Source organism: Saccopteryx bilineata, chromosome 5 (assembly GCF_036850765.1).
Source record: "Saccopteryx bilineata isolate mSacBil1 chromosome 5, mSacBil1_pri_phased_curated, whole genome shotgun sequence".
NCBI lineage: Eukaryota > Metazoa > Chordata > Mammalia > Chiroptera > Emballonuridae > Saccopteryx > Saccopteryx bilineata.
The window spans coordinates 233569081-233591835 of record NC_089494.1 but is presented as its reverse complement, the minus strand read 5'-3'; the positions used below and the strand labels follow the sequence as shown (position 1 = coordinate 233591835).

The window sequence follows — 22755 nt, the reverse complement described above, 5'->3', positions numbered from 1 at the left end:
AGGGGCCCTTGACTTCTGGAATTCAGCTGGACCGAGTCACTGAAAAAGACCGGAAGACTATGTCTCACTCTTCCTCCTCCCAGGATGTCTGTGATCTGGTTGCATCCCTGATCCAAGAGGCTCAGGCCAGTTCTGCAGCTTTTCCTACCTCCTTCCCACCTCTCTCCTTCCCTCTGCCACCTTCTTTCCAGACTCCATTAAATTGAGGCTCACATCTTCAAGCCAACAGGTATGTTAACCATATCACTGGAACTGGCATGAGGGTATTACCCACTCAGATGTATGCTGTCAATATTCAACTTTTCTCAAAAAGGGTTCTGACCTGGAATAGAGTTCTAGTTTCCTAACAAATAATCTTGTGGCCTTGAGAGAAATATACTGCTCACAAAAATTAGGGGATATTTCAAAAAGAATATAAAGATACAAGAACATCCCCTAATTTTTGTGAGTAGTGTAGTTAGCTCCTCAAAGCTTCAACTTCCTTATCTGTCAAATGGGTAGCAGCGGTTTCCTCTCTGGGTTATTTTCAGACTAAATGAAATATCATACAATGGATCTAGCAAAATAACTCACAATGATCAGAGTGTATCATTGTCAAGACAATTTACATTTGTGAAGACTTTGTATGTATACATTCCCATGGAGGTCCGGGTAGCGGAGGAGGTGCAGCCTCTGTTTAATTAATTATTTTTATGTCTAACTATGACCCAAGCTAGCATGATGGCTGCAAGCCCAGTTTGACATAGGATATAAATAAATGTTTTTTTCTAATCGCTGTCAATCTTTTGCATTACTTTAATCAGAAATCCCTAAAGAGGAATCTAGAATTTTCATACCCAATAATGACTAAGGAATTAAACTGTAAATATCTGAGAAAACCAATTTCTATTTATGGATAAATGAGTAATGTGAAATCATGTCCTGTTAATAGTCATGGGGCTAGAGCATTAGATAGAGACACCCAGGCAGAAAATTAATAACATCAGTATGGGAGATAGTACAGAAAGAGGACACAAAGGATTTTGAACAATGTGGGGGTTTGGGGCATGCCCCCACAAAGTCCAAAAACCATGTGAAACTTCTGACAACCCCAAAACTTATCTGCTAATAGCCTACAGTTGATCAGAAGCCTTACTGATAACGTATACAATTGATTAACATATATTTTATGTGTTACATATTTCATACTGTATTTTTACAATATAAAGTAAGCTAGAAGAAAGAAAAGGTTATTCAGAAAATAATAAGGAAGAGAAAATACATTTTTAGTACTGTATTTACTGCAAAATATCTGTATATGAGTGGACCTGTGTCATGCAGATCTGTCAAGGGTCAACTGTACTAGGAAGACAAAAGCAAATGCTTCATTCTGTTTGTACTCACTGGGGGGACATACAGTAAGGAGAATAAAAAATTACATCAAGTCCATGCATTAGCTAAATAAATTACACACAGTTGTTATGCCTAATGGCATTACAATTTTGTCACGAAAATAAGCTTCTGTAACACACACACACAGACACACACATGCAGAAACTAACAGGATGCAACATATGTGTGAGGGAAATAAGTTGATCTTTCAATGGAAGATCAAAGAAGATTTCTTTGATAGGACGGTTATCAGTTCAGCCTGCAGAATTGTATTGAGCACTACTATGAGCCATGCTCTGTGCTAGGCTCTAGAAGGGGCACACAGCAGATCTCTGGTGAAGCTCATAGGTGCTTTTATGATGTTTTATAATATTTAGTTCTTAAAATGCATGTGGCACATTCATATATTTCCCATTGTAGATTTTAAACTCTATGAAAACAAAAAGAGACAGGGAGCAAAATTTACTATGATATTAGGAGCTTCTTTTATTTTATATAAAAAGAAAAGAAAATTAGTACAGATATTAACAAGAATTAACAAATAACATACTTTCATGTTTTTATTTTTCACTCCTATTTCATAAGCTATCTTTAGGCAAGGTGGACCCCCAAAAGCATAAAGGATCACATGTTCATATTATGACTTAAAGGAAATGCTTAGCTTATTTTGTCCACACTTTTTTTTTTTAAATTGATTTTTTAATTGATTTTTAGAGAGAGGGGAGAGAGAGAGAAGGGGGAGGAGCAGGAAGCATCAACTCCCATATGTGCCTTGACCAGGCAAGCCCAGGGTTTCGAACCGGCAACCTCAGTGTTCCAGGTTGACGCTTTATCCCACTGCGCCACCACAGGTCAGGCCCGTCCACACTTTTAATGTATAGAATACTATGACAGTTCTCGTATAAATCCTTATGTATAATAAATAAAAAATCTCCTTTTATGTCAAAATTCTTGATAATATGTAACCCATTATGTGTTATTATTGCTTTTTGATTAAGAATACTTTTTTTTCTTTTCTAAGTAAAAGGATGGGAGATAGAGAGACAGACTCCCACATGTGCCCTGACTAGGATCCACCTGGCAACTCCCGTCTGAGGCCGATGCTCTGCCCATCTGGGGTCATGCTTGCAACAGAGCTATTTTTAGTACCTGAGTCAGAGGCTCCATGTAGCCATCCTCAGCACCTAAGTGACAATGTGATCAAAGCAAACTGAGCAATAGCTGTGGGAGGGGAAGACAGAGAGAAGAGGGGGAGGAGGAGGGGTGGAGAAGAAGCAGATGGTCACTTCTCTTGTGTGCCCTGTCCAGGAATTGAACCCCAGACATCCACTTGCTGTGTTGATGTTCTATCACTGAGCCAACCAACCAGGGCCTGATTAAGAATACTTTAAAGCATTACTGACAACTTAGTGGGAATCAGATACAATAATACAATTATATTGGTGTTTTTATGAAGTGAAATTTAAGAAAAATAAATAAATTCAAAAGAGATGATGATTACTGGGTTAGTTTTCTTGTGGATGCCTGCTAATTGTAGGCTTTCGGTGATAACGTGAAACTTTAATTTCATATCATTGCATTCAATGATCCAAATCCACTTGATATCCTTAAGCATAATATGAATAATTATTCAAATACCACTAGGTCTTACATATGTGAGAACAGCTTGATTTCCAGGAACTTTTCTGTATCTCTTCAACTAGTAATAGAATCAAATATATACCTAAATGATCTTCTTGAAAACAATTTGCCCTCTGAGTTAGAGCACCAACCAGACTTAGTATAAGGGAAAAAAAAATGTGCTTTGATGGTCTTAGCAGCTGGGCTTTCTTCTATTACATAAAGGAAGTCATCATTCATTATTAGAGTAAGCAAAAAAAATCCGTGAATAGGCAAATCTCATACCTATTTAAGGTTTACATTTTAAAAGAAGTTAACTATTTAAAGGTGTCCAATATATATGTACAGATAGAAACACAAAAAAGCACATGGACAATGAAGTCTTCCACTTTTTGTTTGGCTGTCATTAAATAGAATAGGATTGTCATGTAGGATGGTCCTCTTTTAGGGGGACCTGTAGCCTACCCTAGCAGTACGTAAGCCAGCTGCCTAGGTCATGCTTCTCCACAGTGTTTTTTCAAGCCCAGTCAGTACACATAAGCACACACATATTATATTCATTTTTATGTTAATATTTTTCTTCAATGTGGAAACATCCATAAAAGATCTGGATTTGAGCTTCATTCAGACATTTACCAAGCACTTTTACACTGGTCATATAACCTCTCTAATATTTCGCCCTTGGTTAAAATTTTGGAATTCATCCCTATGTACATTAATATGCTAAAATTCTATAATTCTAAAAATATAAAATACATAGGAAGGTGTTACCATTATTAAAATTAGAAGGGGAATCAAATTCAATTTCCACTAAAATACTTCATAGAAATACAGGTTCAAGGATAAAAATTTTAAGTTCATTGATGGAAAGTGTAGTCCTAGAAGACATTATCAACTAGCATCTGTTTCATGACATCTCTTCTTGTCAGCAAGAATTATGCTTAAAGCACCATAGAGTAGACTGCTGGCTTCACATCCTAGTTCAACAATTTAGTAGGTGTGTTTTCTTGAGCAAATTACTTACTGTTTTTGGCCTCTGTTTTCTTAGTTTAAACTTCATAAGATTGTGACTAAGATTACTTGAGCCAACACAGGTAAAGTACTTAGTATGTGCCTTGCATGTGTAAATGCTCAAAATTTTAATTATTATTATTCATCATAAATACTCAGTACTATTTTACTGAGTAAATAGTAATGACATATTTATCTAAATATTAAGGTAACTGAATGAAGAATACATGTACTTCCACTTTAAATCTGGTTCTGCACATGGTGCTTATGAACATATGAATTGCAGGCAGGACTCAGAGTATTTCAGCCTCTGTTTTTTGTCAAAAATAAAATAAGAATAGCAACATTGTCACATGGCTATAATAAGAAAGGAGATAATGTATGTCAAAGCAATTTTATTGTCAAATCAATTTTGTAGTAAAGTTCTCTATAATAGACTTGAGAGGTTATTAAGCATTACATTTTCATGTACTAAAAGGAACTTATTTGAGGAAATAAAACACAATAGCTCCAAGTTATTAAAACATTTGAATTATAAGCAATAATAAAAACATTACATTAAACAAAATAAAACATTGAAGGGCAATAGACCAAAATTTCTAAAATTAGGCAAAACAGAATTTTTGATTAAGTCCATTGGATTATATTAAATTGATATAATAAAGGAGAAAATAATAACTTTTTTAAGTCTTTTGTGTGTATACTGTAGTACAAAAATTAATTGTTAATATTTAAAAAAAACACGACTGTAGGTAGTTGTGAGTATGGGCACTTTCAATAAGAGAACTTCCTTATTATTTCTTGAAATACACAAACATTTCCAAATAAAGTCTATGTGTAAAACTGCATACCTGAGAAAACCTTTTATTTTTTTTTTACCTGCCTCATGATGATAAATAAAAGACTGGATATGTAAAATGTGTTGGCAACAGGCACAATTCCCAGAAGGGAAATTACCCTTTAGTAGTACTAAACTCAATGGTGTGTGAATGTTTATGGGGTACTTGAACAGAATGAAACAATCTATCCTAAATATTAGTACCACATGCCTCTGAGTATTAAGTGCTAGAATCAAAAGGGGGAAAAAAACTCCATTTGTATTAGATAAACATTTGTTGAGCACCTAGTATGTACCAGGCATAGTGTTAATTATAAGAACAAATTTGCACACACATACTCACACACCCCCTTATATCTAGTATTACAGGCTTAGGGTGATAAGCACAGTAATGCAGGTGTAACTAAAGTTCAAATAAGACATTAAGAAGGGAACAAGAATATATAGTGATTGGAGTGAGCTAAAAATGGAATCACTTTAATTTGTCAGTTAAATTCCCATAGTAATTTGAAAGTTAAAATTCACACAGGATGTGGATCCATCTTAGAGTAAAAAAGTTACTGGGATGAATACAAATTAATTTTTATATAGTTTTTTTTATTATTACTTAACTACTCTCATGAATGAAGGAAAATAAAAGAAAAACAAAAATTAAGAAAATGTAATTTAAAAACAGAAAGAAGTTCTTCTGATTCTCCTTGTACTGGTTACCTTTTTATTGTACTTATTTATTTATGTGTATCCTTTGGTCCTAATTGTAAATGTTTTGAAGGCAGAAACAGTGTCTTTTTACCCTGTAGGGGAGAAAGGTTGATCATAGTAAATGCTTAACCAAAAGAATAAAATGATTGTCACTCCTGTGAATTCCTGTAGTATCTATTACTGACTGTGTCATTCATTTGGTACCTAGTATAGTCTATCTTTTGTTACCAAATATTCACCTAAATGAGCATAGAGTAGTAAGAATGTTTCCATCATCCCCACACAAATGTCCATCTTAAAGCCACCCATCTGGTATCTTATCTTCCTCAAAAAGGTTTTCATTTCAAGGAGGGCAGAAACTGTGTCTTATATTTCTTTGTATCACACAGTTAGGTGGCTGAAATGTTTTACCTTTGATTAAATAAGATACTAATAAAATAAATTAGAAAATGTTGCATTGCAAAAAAATGTGAGCAAATATACATTTAATGGGACATATAATATAGGCGCTGTTCAAAATAATCTTACCACCTTTGTCCCATTCTATAAACCCGTGTCTTCCTGTTAGTTATTTCTGTAGATGATATCCAAGGTCACCTTTGTCTACCCAATGGAGTCATCTTTTATTTCCAATTACTTTCTAGGTCTTGCTAACTCTACCCTTGCAGTGGCTTTTTTAAAAATAGTTTTATTTAGACAATTAATTTTAACGAGGTGACAATGGTCATCTAGAGCACTTAGATTTAGAGAAAACATCTCCAGATTATTTTGACATTCGATTATGTTGTGTACCCATCACCCAAAGTCAAATCATCCTCTGTCACCCTTCATTAGGTTTTCTTTATGCCCCTCCCCTCCCATCACCATTTACTCTCTTCCCTTCCCCTCCCCCTGGTAACCACTGAACTCTTATCTATGTCCATGAGTCTCATTTTTGTGTCCCACCTATGTATGGAATCATCCAGTTCTTAGTATTTTCTGATTTACACATTTCACTCATTATAATGTTATCAAGGTCCATCCATGTTGTCATAAATGATCCTATGTCATCATTTCTTATGGCTGAGTGGTATTCCATAGTATATATGTACCACATATTCTTTATCCAATCTTCTATTGAAGGACTTTTTGGCTGTTTCCATGTCTTGGCCACAGTGAACAATGCAATGAAACTTCAGAAAATGAACTAAAAAAATAATCCCTTTTATGGTTACAACAACAACAAAAAATACCTAGGAATAAACATAACAAAGAATGTAACGGACCTATATAATGAAAACGACAAAGTATTGTTAAAGGAAATCAAAAAAGACACAATAAAATGGAAAGATATTCCTTGTTCTTGGATAAGCAGAATAAATATAGTTAAAATGACCATATTACCCAAAGCAATATACAAATTTAATGCAATTCCAATCAAAATTCTAATGTCATTTTTTTAAAGAAATGGCCTTTGAATCTAGCTCTTCAATTCTGTTTCTAGGCTCACCAGTTATAAGAAGTGTCTCAGTATTTCTTACTGTGTGTGTCCCTTAACCAGTTTTCTGACTCCACTTTAGTCTCACTTGAAACTATCCTCCACACCGGTGTCTAATAAACATCCTTGTAGCCTAATTCCTTCAAGTTTCTCCCTAGTACAAAATCCTTCCAAAGCTTTCTTCTGCATACAAAATGAAATCTGAAGCCACATTTTGGTATTGAGGTCTGTCCTTAGGTTTTTATTACCCAACCCATCTTGTAGTATGTTCCCCACAGAATCACCAAAATACACTAGTTCTGCTAAATGCCTTGCTTTAGCCATGCCTGTTTCCTTTTGTCTGGATTGCATTTCTGCCTTGTCCCATGTCCTTCTAAGCCTGCTCCAAATGTGCTTTCAGCATAAAACCTCCCATTCTCAAATTTGGGAATGATTTATTGTGAGTTCTCACTCTCGTAATGACCCATAGCAGTTTATTTGACTCTATCTCAAAGTATTAAGCATATTTTGTCTTCAATAATAGTTATTTCTGCACGAATTTTAACGTGCATCTTTATATTCTGCCCCACCAAACAAACACACAAACATGCACACAAACCATGTTAGTCACTCTAGAACAGAGCTTTTTTTGTCATTGTGTTTTCTGGAGTACCCATTTCCATGACTAGACTCCTAACAATTCAGTAGCTGTTGAACTGAAGTAAATAAAGTTAGTATTATAAACTAGAGAATGTCTTTGTACACAGGAAATTATTTTATCCCCAAAGAAGGTTTATTGGTTTTCTTTTAACTAAAGATAAACCTAAATAGAACTGAGCTTACAGGGTGTTACAAAAACAAGCAAAAAACAAAAGAAAAGATGAGCTTTTAAAAGTGATCTATAAGAAGGACCTCAGAGTCATTCTACTTAGTGAAAACATTCCTTTGGGAAGGTCCTTATATTATCCTTTCCATGTTATTAATGTGAAATAGAAACTATTTAGGAACCATAAATAATAAGGAACATTTTTCTTTAATCTGCTAAAGAATTTTAAATAATTTATATCAAATAATTAAAGTAATTATCTGATTACTTTGCACGATTAAGTGATTACCTGATCCTTACACCTAACTACTTCTAGTAGTAAAGGTATTAGGTATTCACTTGTCTTCTCAGAAGCTCTATCACATGCAAAATGGTTACAGACACCTTGCCAGAGGCCTACATTTAAAACCTATCTGTTAAGAGAAATTAAAAAAAAAAATTAAACCAATCTGCACATTTCACTCATGGGAGCCAAGATTTTGTGGCACATTTACTCATTTTTGTATTCAAAAACACAAACAAACAGACAAAAAAAAAAAAAGAACCCAAAACATAACTCTATACAAATGATCCCAGGCTCCTTTTAGACCCTGGAATTAAGATGTGCCCATTCCCTGGTTCCCACTTCCGAATCTACTGCTGGTTATCACTGATGTTCACAGAAGGCTACATGTTTTGCTACGTAGTTTCTAATGACCTCTCTTTTCACAGGTACATACTGTCTGAAATGGATAACGTATCTGTTTTTCAAATTTGTGAACACTAGTCTACTCTTACTTGTTCCACATTCATAAATTGTATATAAGAAAACTTACACGGTGCTCAGAAAAAAATTAATGAAAGTTTGCATCTATATATAACATGTCTGATGGATCCAGGAGGGGAAAAAAACATTCTGTAAATACAAGCTGAGGGTGCACTTATGTGCTGTGTATAACAAATTTACATGAACATAAGTCCATGCTGGTTGTAAATCATCGTTGCCTGTTATAAAATACTAAACAGCTGTCTCAGACCTAAAAACAGAGGCTTGGTGACAGCAGGGACACAGAGAGTGTGAGGAAGCCAAAAAACAGAAGAATTATAATAATGAAATAAATACATAAAACAGGCGAATCCTCTGGGGTTCCAGGAGCAGCAGCAATGCAGGAAGGAAGTCACAGGGGAGGGTTTGCTACTTGTCAGTTCTCTCCACATCTTGAGTATCTTCCTGCCAATAAATGTTTTCAAGTACCCCAACATGGTCAGCGAGGTGCCGCACTTTGTAGTGAAATGTAGAAACACCATATCCCTGACCATAGAACAAGTTTTGCAAGATTTGCAGATGAGTAAATGAAAAGAATTGTGTAAAGCTATAATGTCAGTTCTGTAAAGGCCATAAATGTTCCCTGATGTCTAGATTCCAGAAAGCCCTCAGGATGCTGCCTTCACAACCTCTAAAAAAGGCCAAGATAAACGAGCACATTCTTTTGCTTTTTGTAAAATGCTTCGCTGAGCACTTTCTCCCTAGATTGTTCCAATGATAACTGAAAACTTGTTTTGCTTCTTTAAAACTGCTTTGGCTAGGTGTTCACCCCCTCCCCTCGCTTCTTTTTGCCTTTAAAAGCAAACCCCTGAGCATGTTCGGGGCTGCATGATTTTGGTAAGTATATTTCCTGTGTGGTTGCCAGCATTTAAATTAAAGACTCCTTAATTTGGCTACTTAATTGTGTGGCAAAACATCTGTTTCCTCGCTGTCCAGATATAACAGTAGCTGTCAGATTATTTAATGTGAGAGCCACCTCTTTTCATTTTGAGATTTATAACAGTGTGCCTACTAGGAATCACTACTATGAGTACAAAATGTAGCCAGTATATGCTCACTGCAGGGTTCAACATTGTGCAACTATCTGAACAAATGCTCAGCCTTTGCGAATAGCAAAGCTGTGCTTTAAGTCCTGACGTGGACTAGCTATACCAAGATGTCTGTAACACTCATTTTACTATTCTGCTTAAGAGGGAGTAAAATATGGTATCTCCCTCCTAAAGCTGCCTTAAGTAAATGAATGTGTGAGGAAGAGCCTTTTAGTAGTGGCCTCAGAAAAGATATCAGGTCCTAATGCTGAAAACTATAAATGTCACTTTATATGATAAAATTTTTGCACTGAGTTGAAGGATTTTGAGATCTTGAAATTATTCTAGTTTTTTTTAGTTGGACCCCAAATCAAGCACAAGTATCTTTATAAAAAAAGATAGAGGGATATTTGGCACATCTGGAGGAGGAAGAAAAAATGTGACCACAGAGTCGACTGGAGTGATGAGGCTACAAATCAAGGAATGTTGGCAAGCACTTAAAGATGAAGAGGCAAATAAGTTTCCCAGGGAACCTCTGTGTTGTCTCGCTGACATAATAATTTCAGCTGATGAAAGTGACTTCAGACTTTGGGGATCTGGAACCGTATGCAAGTAAATCTTTGTTGTTTTAGCCACTGCTAGTAATAATTTGCTACAACAACCATGGAAAATTAACCTAAGTTTATTTAGGCTAATGTCTGGACTTTGGTAGATACTGAGTTATGGGATCTTACATAAGCTAGAATCTTATTATTATTATTATTATTATTTCTATTATTATTGAGAGAGAGAGAGAGAGAGAGAGAGGCAAAGACAGGAAGGAAGAGAGATGAGAAACATCAACTTGTAGTTGTGGCAATTTAGTTGTTCATTGATTATTTTTCATACGTACCTTGACCAGGGGGCTCCAGCCAAGCCAATGACCCCCTGCTTGAGCTAGCAACTTTGGGATCAAGCCAGTGACCATGGGATCATATTGATGATCCCACTCTCAAGCTGGCAACCCTGAATTCAAGCTGCTGAACCTGTGCTCAAGCTGGATGAGCCAATACAGAAGCCAGTGACCTTGGGGTTTTGAACCTGGGACCTCAGTATCCAGGTTGATGCTCTATCCACTGCGATACCACTTGTCAGGTGAGCACAATATTATTTTTAATAACTAGATATTGAATCTGAATTATAGGACCTTAGTTTTTCTATTAAAATACAATTTCTTGCAGTCTTTGTCAAATTGTAATCTTTTTCCCCTTACAATCAATAATAGCCTTTAAGATTCTGGAAAACAGTTATCATATCTAGTTAGAGTTTTCTTCAGTTATACAGATCAAACATTATTTGCATAATAAGGTTTATAGTCTCTGATGTCAGTCACATCTGTTTCCATAATACACTCCATTCTGTCTTTTTACAAACACACAGACACACACATACACACACACACACTCAACCCTCCACATGTACACATTATACATATGTAATCACAGAACTGTCTGTTATTTGTAACTGATTCCTCCCACATGTTTAACACCTGGTTATTGCTTGAAGCTCCAAAACTCATGATTTTACTGCTTTCTGGACATCTTCTAAACTTCAAATACCATAACCCAAAAAATTGCTGCACTATTCCTTCTGGATACACCAGTTCCTCCTTCTATGTTTTCTATTTTATAAAAGCAATATTTTTTAATCAACATGTTTAAAATATTAAAGTCATTTTCAATATTTCTATTATTATCTCTCTATTGCTTCCCTCCCATATGAACAACTATCTAATAAGTATGTGTACTTTGATAATGTCTCCAGCATTTCTTTCATCATCAGTCTTCATTCTCCCATTTATGATCCTCAGTAACTCTTACTGAATCGGTTGCAATTATTTCCTAGCCTCTTACTGACTCTACTGCAATGACCTTCTAGAGATGTTTTTATCTCTGATCTCTACCTCCTACTAACCACACTAAAATCTCAGTATATATCATGGAAACATAACTCTTATTATAATACCTGTTCTCAGAGAATGTCAATGGCTTTCAGAAATTTATCCAAATCTCTTAGCTCCATAAACAAAACTTTCTATGGCAGTTTCCTTTTAAACTCCAAAAACTCATTTTCTATTACTCCCACCCTCTATTCAAACGACATTGGAGATACTGATATTATTCTAAATAACACATGTATTCTTGTCTTCAATTCTTTACCTCTGCAAAAGATAGGCTGATTTCTGTTTTGTACCATACTTATATTCATGGAGCAAATTCTTATTGGCTCATATGTGTGTCTGAGAATATAATTGGTGCCACTATCTATTTTATGTGACAGACTCCAAGCCCTTGGCTACAGGAGTAAATTATAACCTAGATCAGCCAATCATAATACCTTACCAACCCAGTCCTATAATCTGAAGCATGAGTGAGGTTGGGAGGCACATAAGTAATATAAGTAATTCAATAACAGAAAACCCCTGGGATACTTTTAACTGTTGATGGAGAAAGAAGTGAAGGCCTCTCCATCACTGGCCCAAAAGTCCCCAGATATGACTGCAGGTGACTACGTATCCCAGCCCCAACTACAGTCTAAGAGAATGAGAGCTGAAAGGGAGTTCTCACATGTTTAGGTCTCCAACTCAGTGATCTCTCTGGCCAGTTCCACCTGCTAAGACAGGCATTTTAGAACAAATAAAATGTTACTCTCAACAGAAAAATTCTTTTCACAGACTTGTTACGATATTTTATTATAAATAAATAACATTAAAATATAAATAAAACCTCTCTCCCTGAAGCAAGCTGACTGATGTGTTGGTTGTATTTGTCACGGGAGAACTCTAGTACTTAGTGCGTAATACATAAACTTAAATATTTTATGTGCATTTTAAGTAACTGATCAGAAAAGCTGAGGCAAGTTAGAGTAAGGCAGAAAAAATACAATCAGTATGTATTTGTGAGCAAATCATTATAACAGAAATATATAGAATTGATGAAATTCTGGGAATATATTTTTATTTTACTCGCAGGGACATGTGCCTCCATCCTTGCCTTAGAACCTGTGACTAGGGTCAGACACTATTACTGTCACATATAAAGATCCTAATCCATTCTTGTGTCCTGGGCAAGAAGGTCTGTTTCAAAAAGTAGGTAGGGGTGCAAGATAAACACAAAGATACATGCATTCACTCACACACACACATTATTACTTTATTATGTAAGTGTGGTTAAATACAGAAATCAAGATGTTTGTAGTAAATAAATGTTTCACATGATCCCAAGGCAACATGCCACTTTGCATCATTTTTTCCTGTGTAGCCACTAGTTAAAGGACATAATGAGCTTACAGAAATAAATGCAGTAATGCAACCAGGACAGTTTGACTAAGTTCATATTTTGCCAAGTGAGTACAATGTTGTAATAAGGAACTTCTATTGAACACTTACTATGGACCAGGAACCATATTAAGTACATTACATACAGCAATTCATTTAGATCTCACAATAATCTTTGTAAAGTTTAGTGCCTATTAAGCCTATGGTACACATGAGCAAACTGAGATTTCTAGAGGTTATATAATTTGATGAGTTACATACGGAATAGACAGATTCAAAGTTAGATCTGTTAGACTTCTGAGTTTACGTTGAGTTAGTGCTGAGAGCCACTGCCTCCAAAATTCGGACTATGAGGTGTAAACTGCTTCCCTGAAATGCTAAACTAGAACTGAAAGTTTTCTCAAATTTTAATCCCTGATAAGAACAAATTGAGATGCATATCTATACAAATTTTGGGATAAAAGTGTTTAATTGTACCTGAGTAATAAAATTTCTTTAGATCATTTGCAATAGAGGATTATTTCAACTCATGTCTAGTATTTTAACAAAAAATGAATTATAAAGGCTAAACATATGAAAATGTGGGTTGTGCTTTCCTTGTGACCACTATTGAGACCAAATCACTCTAACCAGGCAACCTTGATTTATTAAATTTAAGATTTTTTAAAATTTCCATATAAATGCTTATGACAACATCTTCTACAATGCAGATTTTTGTGAATTAAAATTTTTATTTATTTTTATTTATTTATTTTAGAGACAGGAGGGAGGGAGAGAGAGAGAGAGAGAGAGAGAGAGAGAGAGAGAGAGAGAGAGAGAAGGGGAGGAGCAGGAACTATTAACTCCCATATGTGCCTTGACCAGGCAAATCCAGAGTTTCAAACAGCGACCTCAGCATTCCAGGTCAACGATTTATCCTCTGCACCATCACAGGTCAGGCCTTGTGGATTTAAATATTTAAAAAGAAAAAAACCTCCTACATTGATTGGATATAAGTACATGTTGAGAAACAAGCAAGGTTTAAAGGAAAATTATATTTTTAGAATGTAAATCATACTATAAAACTTAAAGAGTGTAAATAACTAGAACAATATATGCAGTGATGTAAAATATAACAGAGAAGAAACAAAGAAGCTGAGAGAATCTATTTTAGGACTCATGACTTATCAGGTACCATAATTTCCAAAACATCAGAATTATAGTTGTATAATAAGGCATCTTTAAGACTGAACTTTTCAATGATGTTCCCTCTTGATCAGGAAAGGTTCTGACATAAGGCCAGACATTTTTGCTCAGAGCTTTTTGCAGTTTAATTAAATAATGGGTAAGTTCTGTCAGGGTTGAGATGCCTTGAACTTTTCATATCACTTTATATTGCAATTTAATCTAAACCTAATATTTCAAGAGCAGGAGTAACATCAATCTCCCTTTCTGACATTAATGTCCTCAAGATGAAAAGAAAAAAAACCCCTGTAAAATGGTACAGAGATGTACTGGTAACACCTTTTATTTAGATCAGTCAAAACGGTTATGTAGCCTGACCTGTGGTGGCGCAGTGGATAAAGCGTCGACCTGGAAATGCTGAGGTCGCCGGTTCGAAACCCTGGGCTTGCCTGGTCAAGGCACATATGGGAGTTGATGCTTCCTGCTCCTCCCCCCATCTCTCTCTCTCTCTCTCTCTCTCTCTCTCTCTCTCTCCTTTCTAAAATGAATAAATAAAAAAAAAAAAAAAAAAACAAAAAAAAAACGGTTATGTAAAGGAAGCATTTGCACTGGGAACATTTAGAAACCCATGTTTAATTACTATATCAGTATCTATCTCTATACATCAATGGTTATTCATTAAAAGTTTGTAAATAAAAAATTTTTACTCGATGAAGCACTAGCATTAGAAAATGCTCCCAGTGTGATGCATGTTAAATGACTCTCCAAGAAGCACAGAGACCACAGGATTCACAGAAACAAATAGTGTGCTTTGACTTCATGTAGTTCACTGAGTGTGATCTGGGGCGGTTACTTTTCGTTCACTTTACAAAACTTACTTAAATAGGCCCTGGCCGGTTGGCTCAGTGGTAGAGTGTCGGCCTGGCGTGTGGGGGACGCAGGTTCGATTCCTGGCCAGGGCACATAGGAGAAGCGACCATTTGCTTCTCCACCCCTCACCCCCTCCTTCCTCTCTGTCTCTCTCTTCCCCTCCCGCAGCCAAGGCTCCATTGGAGCAAAGATGGCCCGGGCGCTGGGGATGGCTCCTTGGCCTCTGCCCCAGGCGCTAGAGTGGCTCTGGTCGCGGCAAAGCGACGCCCGGAGGGGCAGAGCATCGCCCCCTGGTGGGCAGAGCATCGCCCCTGGTGGGAGTGCCGGGTGGATCCTGGTCGGGCGCATGCGGGAGTCTGTCTGACTGTCTCTCCCTGTTTCCAGCTTCAGAAAAATACAAAAAAAAAAAAAAAACTTACTTAAATAAATTGCATATAAATGCAATATAATTTATATGCAATTTATTGCACATATATTGCATATAAATTGATTAAATTCAAATGTATGTACTCCTTTTAGAACAAAAGTTTTTATAACAGGGAATTAAACTAGAGCTACCATTACTCACAAGGATTATATATAAAGATCATTAATTAATTGGGAATTGCAATTTCCACTGTAATTGATTTTAATACAATTGTGATGGCATATTGGCATTAAAGAAATAACAATGAAAACATGTTTGGCCAATGATTGAAGACTTAGATCTCCTTTGCTTGAATGGCTGATGCTCCCTTTACCTTTAATAGACTGTGAACTATTTTGCCAGGAAAACTGCAAGGTCAAAGTCAAAGGTTATATGGATGACTGAGAAGGTTCTGATTTTGTTTATCAAAAAAGAAATAAGAATAAATAGTGATTGTCTTTTTTTTGTTTTATCAATTTTTGTTATTTTTTGTTTATGAAAACAATAATACATAACTAGGAAAAACTTTATAATCAAAATGTTTAGTATTATATGTCTAAAGAGTTCTATGCTTTAACTACTTTATCAATGAAAAAGGTTGTTTTATAACTCAAATTTGGTAATACATATTCTATTTAAAATATTATCTTTTTCACAGTGCATTCCAGAAAACTCAAAATAATTATATAAGAAAAATGAATGAAATTCATAACACTTTTATTAGTACTTTGGATTTACAGAAAATCACCAGAGAATAAAGCATTAAGACTACAGAACATACCCTACTTTAATGTAATTCAGTCCAGGAGGGATAGAAAAAGAAATGTAGAATATTGAATCAAAATGTCAGGCCATTTTTGTGTTTCTCAATCTCTTAAAAAACCTTTTAAATTGTAATGGGGGAGAGGGGAGAGAAAACAAATGAACTAAATCCTTGCCAGTGCTAGAAAACAAAAAAAGTGTCAAGAACAAACCAGATATTAGGAAAGTTCTATGTGCCCTCTAAAGTGAATCAACTACCCTTCTGGGGACAATTCCTCCAGTGGATGAAGAATGGGGACATTGAGGTAATTCCAGATCTCTGTCATAGGTGAAGGAGTGGGTGAGGATGGCTGGGGCTCTAAAGAAGAAAGATGATCTATGCAGCCAAATGACAGGGCAGATTTCACGAATTTAAAATCTGCACAGTTGCACAGGGTTCCATACTTAGAAAGACATCATGTTTCATTTAATGCTTTGCCGTTACTGTCATAAAACACTAATGTACTCTTTGAACTTGTGTATTGTGTATTGCAGTAGAACAAGGAAGCATATATAAGCAGAGAAGATAGCATGAGGGTGCCAGTTCCTTGCTACTCTATCTGCATATAGCATCTGGATGCCTCATGATTATAAGAGTTCAGTGAAAATCAAACACATGTTAATATCTTACATTAACACTGAGTAAGAATGCAGGAAAGTGGTGGCTGTGTTCCAATCAGAACTTGCTTGAATGTAGAAGGAAAGCAACAGTGTTATAAGTAAGACTGACCAAGGGATCTTATCATGTCCTTTCTTTCTCATCTATATGCTAAAAATAATGACATATGCCTGACCTGTGGTGGCGCAGTGGATAAAGTGTCGACCTGGAAATGCTGAGGTCGCCGGTTCGAAACCCTGGGCTTGCCTGGTCAAGGCACATATGGGAGTTGATGCTTCCAGCTCCTCCCCCCTGTCTCTCTCTTCTCTCTCTCTCTCTCTCTCTCTCTCTCTCTCTCCCTCTCTCTCTCCTCTCTAAAATGAATAAATAAAATAAAAATTAAAAAATTAAATAAAATAAAATTTAAAAAAATAATGACATAGAAAGAAGGAAGAGAAAAATTTAAAGGTTTTTTTTTTGTCCTTTACTTGCTAGTAATGGGAGAGAGTAATGGTAAAATGTGTGCTTATCAAGAATGGGAATAAAAAACATTGTTAGTTCTGGAAAATAATTTTATTCTTCTAGTAAGAATGACATGCATATATCTACATGTATGGACAAAGGAGTGCCAATTGTGCAATTTTGGTGATTCCACATACCAGATTTAATGTTTTAATATTTGCACTTAAAAATAGCTTTGCACAATATAAGTAGTAAAATTCGTGATAATAATTACAAATTTTCTTTACCTAGAACAGCATTATATAAAAAATAAAAATACTGTGACAAATTGAAAAAGAGACCACAGAATAATAGGAAAAGACTTACCTTTTAGCACTTTTAATTGCTCTTTCTTCCTGCTTTCTAAAAAAGGGACCTTATATTTTTATTTGGCACTGAGCCATGCAAGTTATAGCAATAAAAGCTTTTAACCAGTTTATTTCAAAATGTAGACCAGTGGACTACTGCACACCAATCATCTGTTAGATTTATCCAAAGTGATATCAGATAAAAAGAATAATGTAGCTCTAAATATATTTAATAGAAAATTATTTTAAAATAAATGAACTAAGCATTCAACTCAGGGGACAGAAATACTGTAAAGTAACTCAAAATAAGTAGAAGCTTAATATAAAAGAAAGGCAGAAAATAAGAAGAAACCAAAAATAAATAAGACATAAATAAAATTAAAGATTGGCTATTGAAAAACTTATAATCTTGTGATATGTCTGATAAAGAGAAAACAGAAAAGACATCATTAACTCTTAAAAAGATGGTATAATAAACATATAAAAGAATGTAAAGTACAGCATAGAAAATATAATTAATAGTATTATAGTAATTATATGTGGTGCCACGTGGGTACTGAAAATACCAGGGAGAGAACACTTTGTGAAGTTTATGATTCTTTAGAGTTCAGTGAAAATCAAACATGTATTAATATCTTACATTAACACTGAGTAAGAATGCAGGAAAGTGGCAGCTGTGTTCCAATCAGAACTTGCTTGAGGACATACCAACATCCACCTCCCAGAACCAAAGTGGATTACAAACGAATTTTAAGAACTATCATCTGGAAAAACCAACTTTGGACTAAACTAAGAGGACTTTTCAACCAAGGAACACTGAAGAAGCCACACTGAGACTGGTAGGAAAAGTGGAAACGTGGAGAGGGCTGCCCAGCTCCCAGGAGCGAACGGCAGCTGAGAGAGACTCGTGTGGTGGGAAGTGAGTTTAGCAGAGAGGGGAGGGTCCTGAGCCCCAGGAACAAAGCCCCAGCCTGCAGTCACAGAGCCCAGAAGAGGCATAAGGACAGTATTTAGCTGGAAACAAGTCAGGATACTGTTTGTGAGAGTCTGATTTCTCAGACCCAGGATTCTTCTTAAAGGGATTGCACAGAACACCTCTCTCACAACCACTCAACCGGGGCTCCAGGGGACAAGGAGAGAGGACCGGAGTAGCAGGAAGAGAGTGTAATCTAGGAAGCACAGGGAGAAACATTTTCGGAGACAGCCACCCTAACCCCTGGGTCGAGTCACTCCCCAAATCTGAAGTGAATATTTCCCCCAAAAACAGCAATACCAGCAAAAGGAAGCAGGAGAGCAGCCAAACAAGCTCCCCCGCGGCACTGAGAGCAGAGTTGCTTAGAAGGAGGGAGCTTTCGGGGCTAGAGTAGTGAGTGTTAGGGTCTGAGCTGCAGCGCCTGCACCCCATATGGCTAAGGGCTCACTGGAGGGCGGGTGGCAGCAGGACGCAGAGGGGCGATTCTGTCGGCAAGGGCGGAAGCCTGCTGGCCACCACTGGGCTCACGTGTGAGCTCAGTCTTGCCCGGCTGGGGAGGAGTAGGTGTGCAAAAGTGGTCAAGCCCAGCTGCCAGCAGCTTGTAATCCAGCCTGAGGAAGAAGGGTGGGAACCCAGGAAGGGGTGGAGACCAGCCCTTGAGCAAGGGTGCAGGAGCACAGCCTTGCCCCACCCATGAAACAAAGGCTTGTGGCCTGACTTGGGAGCCGGCTCCTCCCATGAGGGTGGAGCCAAAAGCCCAGAACAGGCAGAGTTCCGCTTCTGAGCTGAACGTGGCCGCGCAGTTCTGCCTGGCCAGTAGAGCCAAGGCTAGCAGCCATTCCACGAGTGGCTCCTCCTGCAAGGGCAGGGAGAAAGCCTGGAAATAGGCAGAGACCCGCAGCTGAGCAAAGGTGCTCGCCAGAGCCCTCAGGACCGAGCATAACACCACCCTTGGGGGCAGGGCAAAGGCCAAGGCCAACAAGGCTTGTGCACCTGAGCACATGATCACAGCCACTCCCGTGAAGGAGAGGTGGAAACCACAGCAACAGCCCCAGTGGGCAGGAAATGCCCAAACCCAAAAGCCCTAGGCAGCAACAGAAGAGGGGGTGGCAGGCCTGCAGACAGACCTTACCTAGGGAACAGAGGCTGTACCTAGTGGACTCCAGGGGTCAAAACCTTCCTTTACAATGAGAAAATGTGGAGGCAGAGAAATGCAACACAAATGAACCAAGAGAAATCCCCAGAAAAGGACCTAAATGAATCAGATATAACCAAATTACCAGATGCAGAGTTTAAAATAACAATTGTCAGGATGCTCAAAGATATTAGAACAACAATAGATGGTCATTACGAAAACCTAAATAAAGAGATAGCAAATATAAAAAAAGGACATTGAAATAATAAAAAATAATCAGTCAGAAATGACAAATACAATATCTGAAATAAAGAACACAATGGAAGGAATTAAAAGCAGCACAGATGAAGTGGAGAATCGAATCAGCAAGTTAGAGGACACGACAAATAAAGGCATGGAAGCAGAGCAGAAAAAAGAAAAGAGACTCAAAAAGTCTGAGGAAACTCTTAGAGAGCTCTGTGACAACATGAAGAGAAATAACATCCACATCATAGGGGTTCCTGAAAAAGAAGAGAAAGAACAAGGGATAGAGACTTTGTTCAAGCATATCATAGCTGAAAACTTCCCTCAATTAAGGCAAGAAAACATCTCACATGTTTAGGAAGCACAGAGAACTCCATTAAAGAGAAACCCAAAGAAATCAACACCAAGACACATCATAATTAAAATACCAAAGCTAAGTGATAAAGAGAAAATATTAAAAGCTGCTAGAGAAAAAAAGACTATCACCTACAAAGGAGCCCCCATAAGGATGACTTCTGACTTCTCAAAGGAAACACTTGAGGCCAGAAGGGAATGGCAAGAAATATTCAAAGTAATGCAGAACAAAAGCCTACAACCAAGACTACTTTATCCAGCAAGGCTATCATTTAAAATTGAAAGAGAAATAAAAAGCTTTCCAGACAAAAAAAAAAAAAACTCAAGGAATTCACTACAACCAAACCAAGACTGCAAGAAATGATAAGGGACCTGTTGTAAACAGATCAAAAAAGAAAAAGAATATAGCAAAAGATGAATACAGTTTTAAAGAATAAAATGGCAATAAACAATTACATATCAATAATAACCTTAAATGTAAATGGATTAAATGATCCGATCAAAAGACATAGGGTAGCTGCGTGGATGAGAAAACAGGACCCATACATATGCTGTCTACAAGAGACACACCTAAAAATCAAAAGACGCACATAGACTGAAGGTAAAAGGATGGAAAAAAATATTTCACGCAAATGGAAATGAAAAAAAAGCTGCGGTAGAAATACTTTTATCAGACAAAATGGACTTTAAAACAAAGACTATAGTTAGATATAAAGAAGGTCACTACATAATGATAAAGGGAGCAAATCAAAAGGAAAATATAACATATATATATATATATATATATATATATATATATATACACACACACACACACACCTAATATAGAAGCACCTAAATATATAAAGCAGACTTTGATGGATTTAAAGGGCCAGATCAACAGCAATATTATAATAGTAGGGGATTTCAATACCCCATTAACATCATTAGATAGATTCTCAAGAAAGAAAATTAACAAAGAAACAGCAGACTTAAAGGACATAATAGATCAACTCGATTTAATAGATATCTTCAGAACCTTTCACCCTAAAATAGCAGAATATACATTCTTTTCAAGTGCTCATGGTACATTCTCTAGAATAGACCACATGTTAGGGCACAAAAGCTGTGTCAACAAATTTAAGAAGATTGAAATCATATCGAGAACTTTCTCTGATCTCAATGGCATTAAACTAGAAATCAACCACAACAGAAAAACTGAAAAATACTCAAACACTTGGAAACTAAATAGCATGTTATTAAATAACAAATGGGTAAACAATGAGATCAAAGAAGAAATTAAAAAATTCCTAGAAACAAATGATAATGAGCATATATCAACTCAAAATTTATGGGGCACATCAAAAGCAGTCCTGAGAGGGAAGTTTATAGCATTACAGGCATACCTCAAGAAGCTAGAAAAAGCTCAAATAAACAACTTGACCCTACATCTGAAAGAACTAGAAAAAAAACAGCAAGTAAAGCCCAGAGCTAGTAGAAGGAAGGAAATAATAAAGATCAGAGCAGAAATAAATGACATAGAGGCTAAAGAAACTGTACAGAGGATCAATGAAACCAGGAGCTGGCTTTTTGAAAAGGTAAACAAGATTGATGAACCTTTAACTAGACTAACCAAGAAAAAGAGATGATTCAAATAAATAAAATTAGAAATGAGCATGGAGAAATAATTGACACAACAGAAATATAAAATATTGTAAGAAAATACTATGAAGAACTGTATGCCAAAAAACTAGACAACCGCCCTGGCCAGTTGGCTCAGCAGTAGAGCATCAGCCTGGCGTGCGGGGGACCCGGGTTCGATTTCCGGCCAGGGCACATAGGAGAAGCGCCCATTTGCTTCTCCACTCCCCCTCCTTCCTCTCTGTCTCTCTCTTGCCCTCCCACAGCCAAGGCTCCATTGGAGCAAAGATGGCCTGGGCGCTGGGGATGGCTCCTTGGCCTCTGCTCCAGGCGCTAGAGTGGCTCTAGTTGCAGCAGAGCGATGCCCGGTAGGGGCAGAGCATCGCCCCCTGGTGGGCAGAGCATCGCCCCTGGTGGGCGTGCCGGGTGGATCCCGGTCGGGCGCATGCGGGAGTCTGTCTGACTGTCTCTCCCCATTTCCAGCTTCAGAAAAATACAAAAATAAAAATTAAAATTAAAAAAAAACATAAAAAAACTAGACAACCTAGATGAAATGGACAAATTCCTTGAAACATATAATCTTCCAAAAATTAATCTGGAAGAATCAGAAAACCTAAACAGACCAATTACAACAAATGAGATTGAAACAGTTATCAAAAAACTCCCCAAAAGGAAAAGTCCTGGGCCTGATGGCTTCACAAGTGAATTCTACCAAATATTCAAAGAAGAACTAACTCCTATCCTTCTCAAGCTATTTCAAAAAACTTAAGAGGAAGGAAAACTTCCAAGCTCCTTTTATGAGGCGAGCA

At 36.8% G+C, this 22755-nt stretch overlaps 1 protein-coding gene across 1 annotated transcript in view; it reads right to left on the bottom strand.

Annotated features, from left to right (window-relative positions):
- Positions 1–22755, bottom strand: part of KCTD8 (potassium channel tetramerization domain containing 8) — a 291616-nt gene that overhangs the window by 3764 nt on the left and 265097 nt on the right. The gene's annotated exons all lie outside the window — the stretch shown is intronic.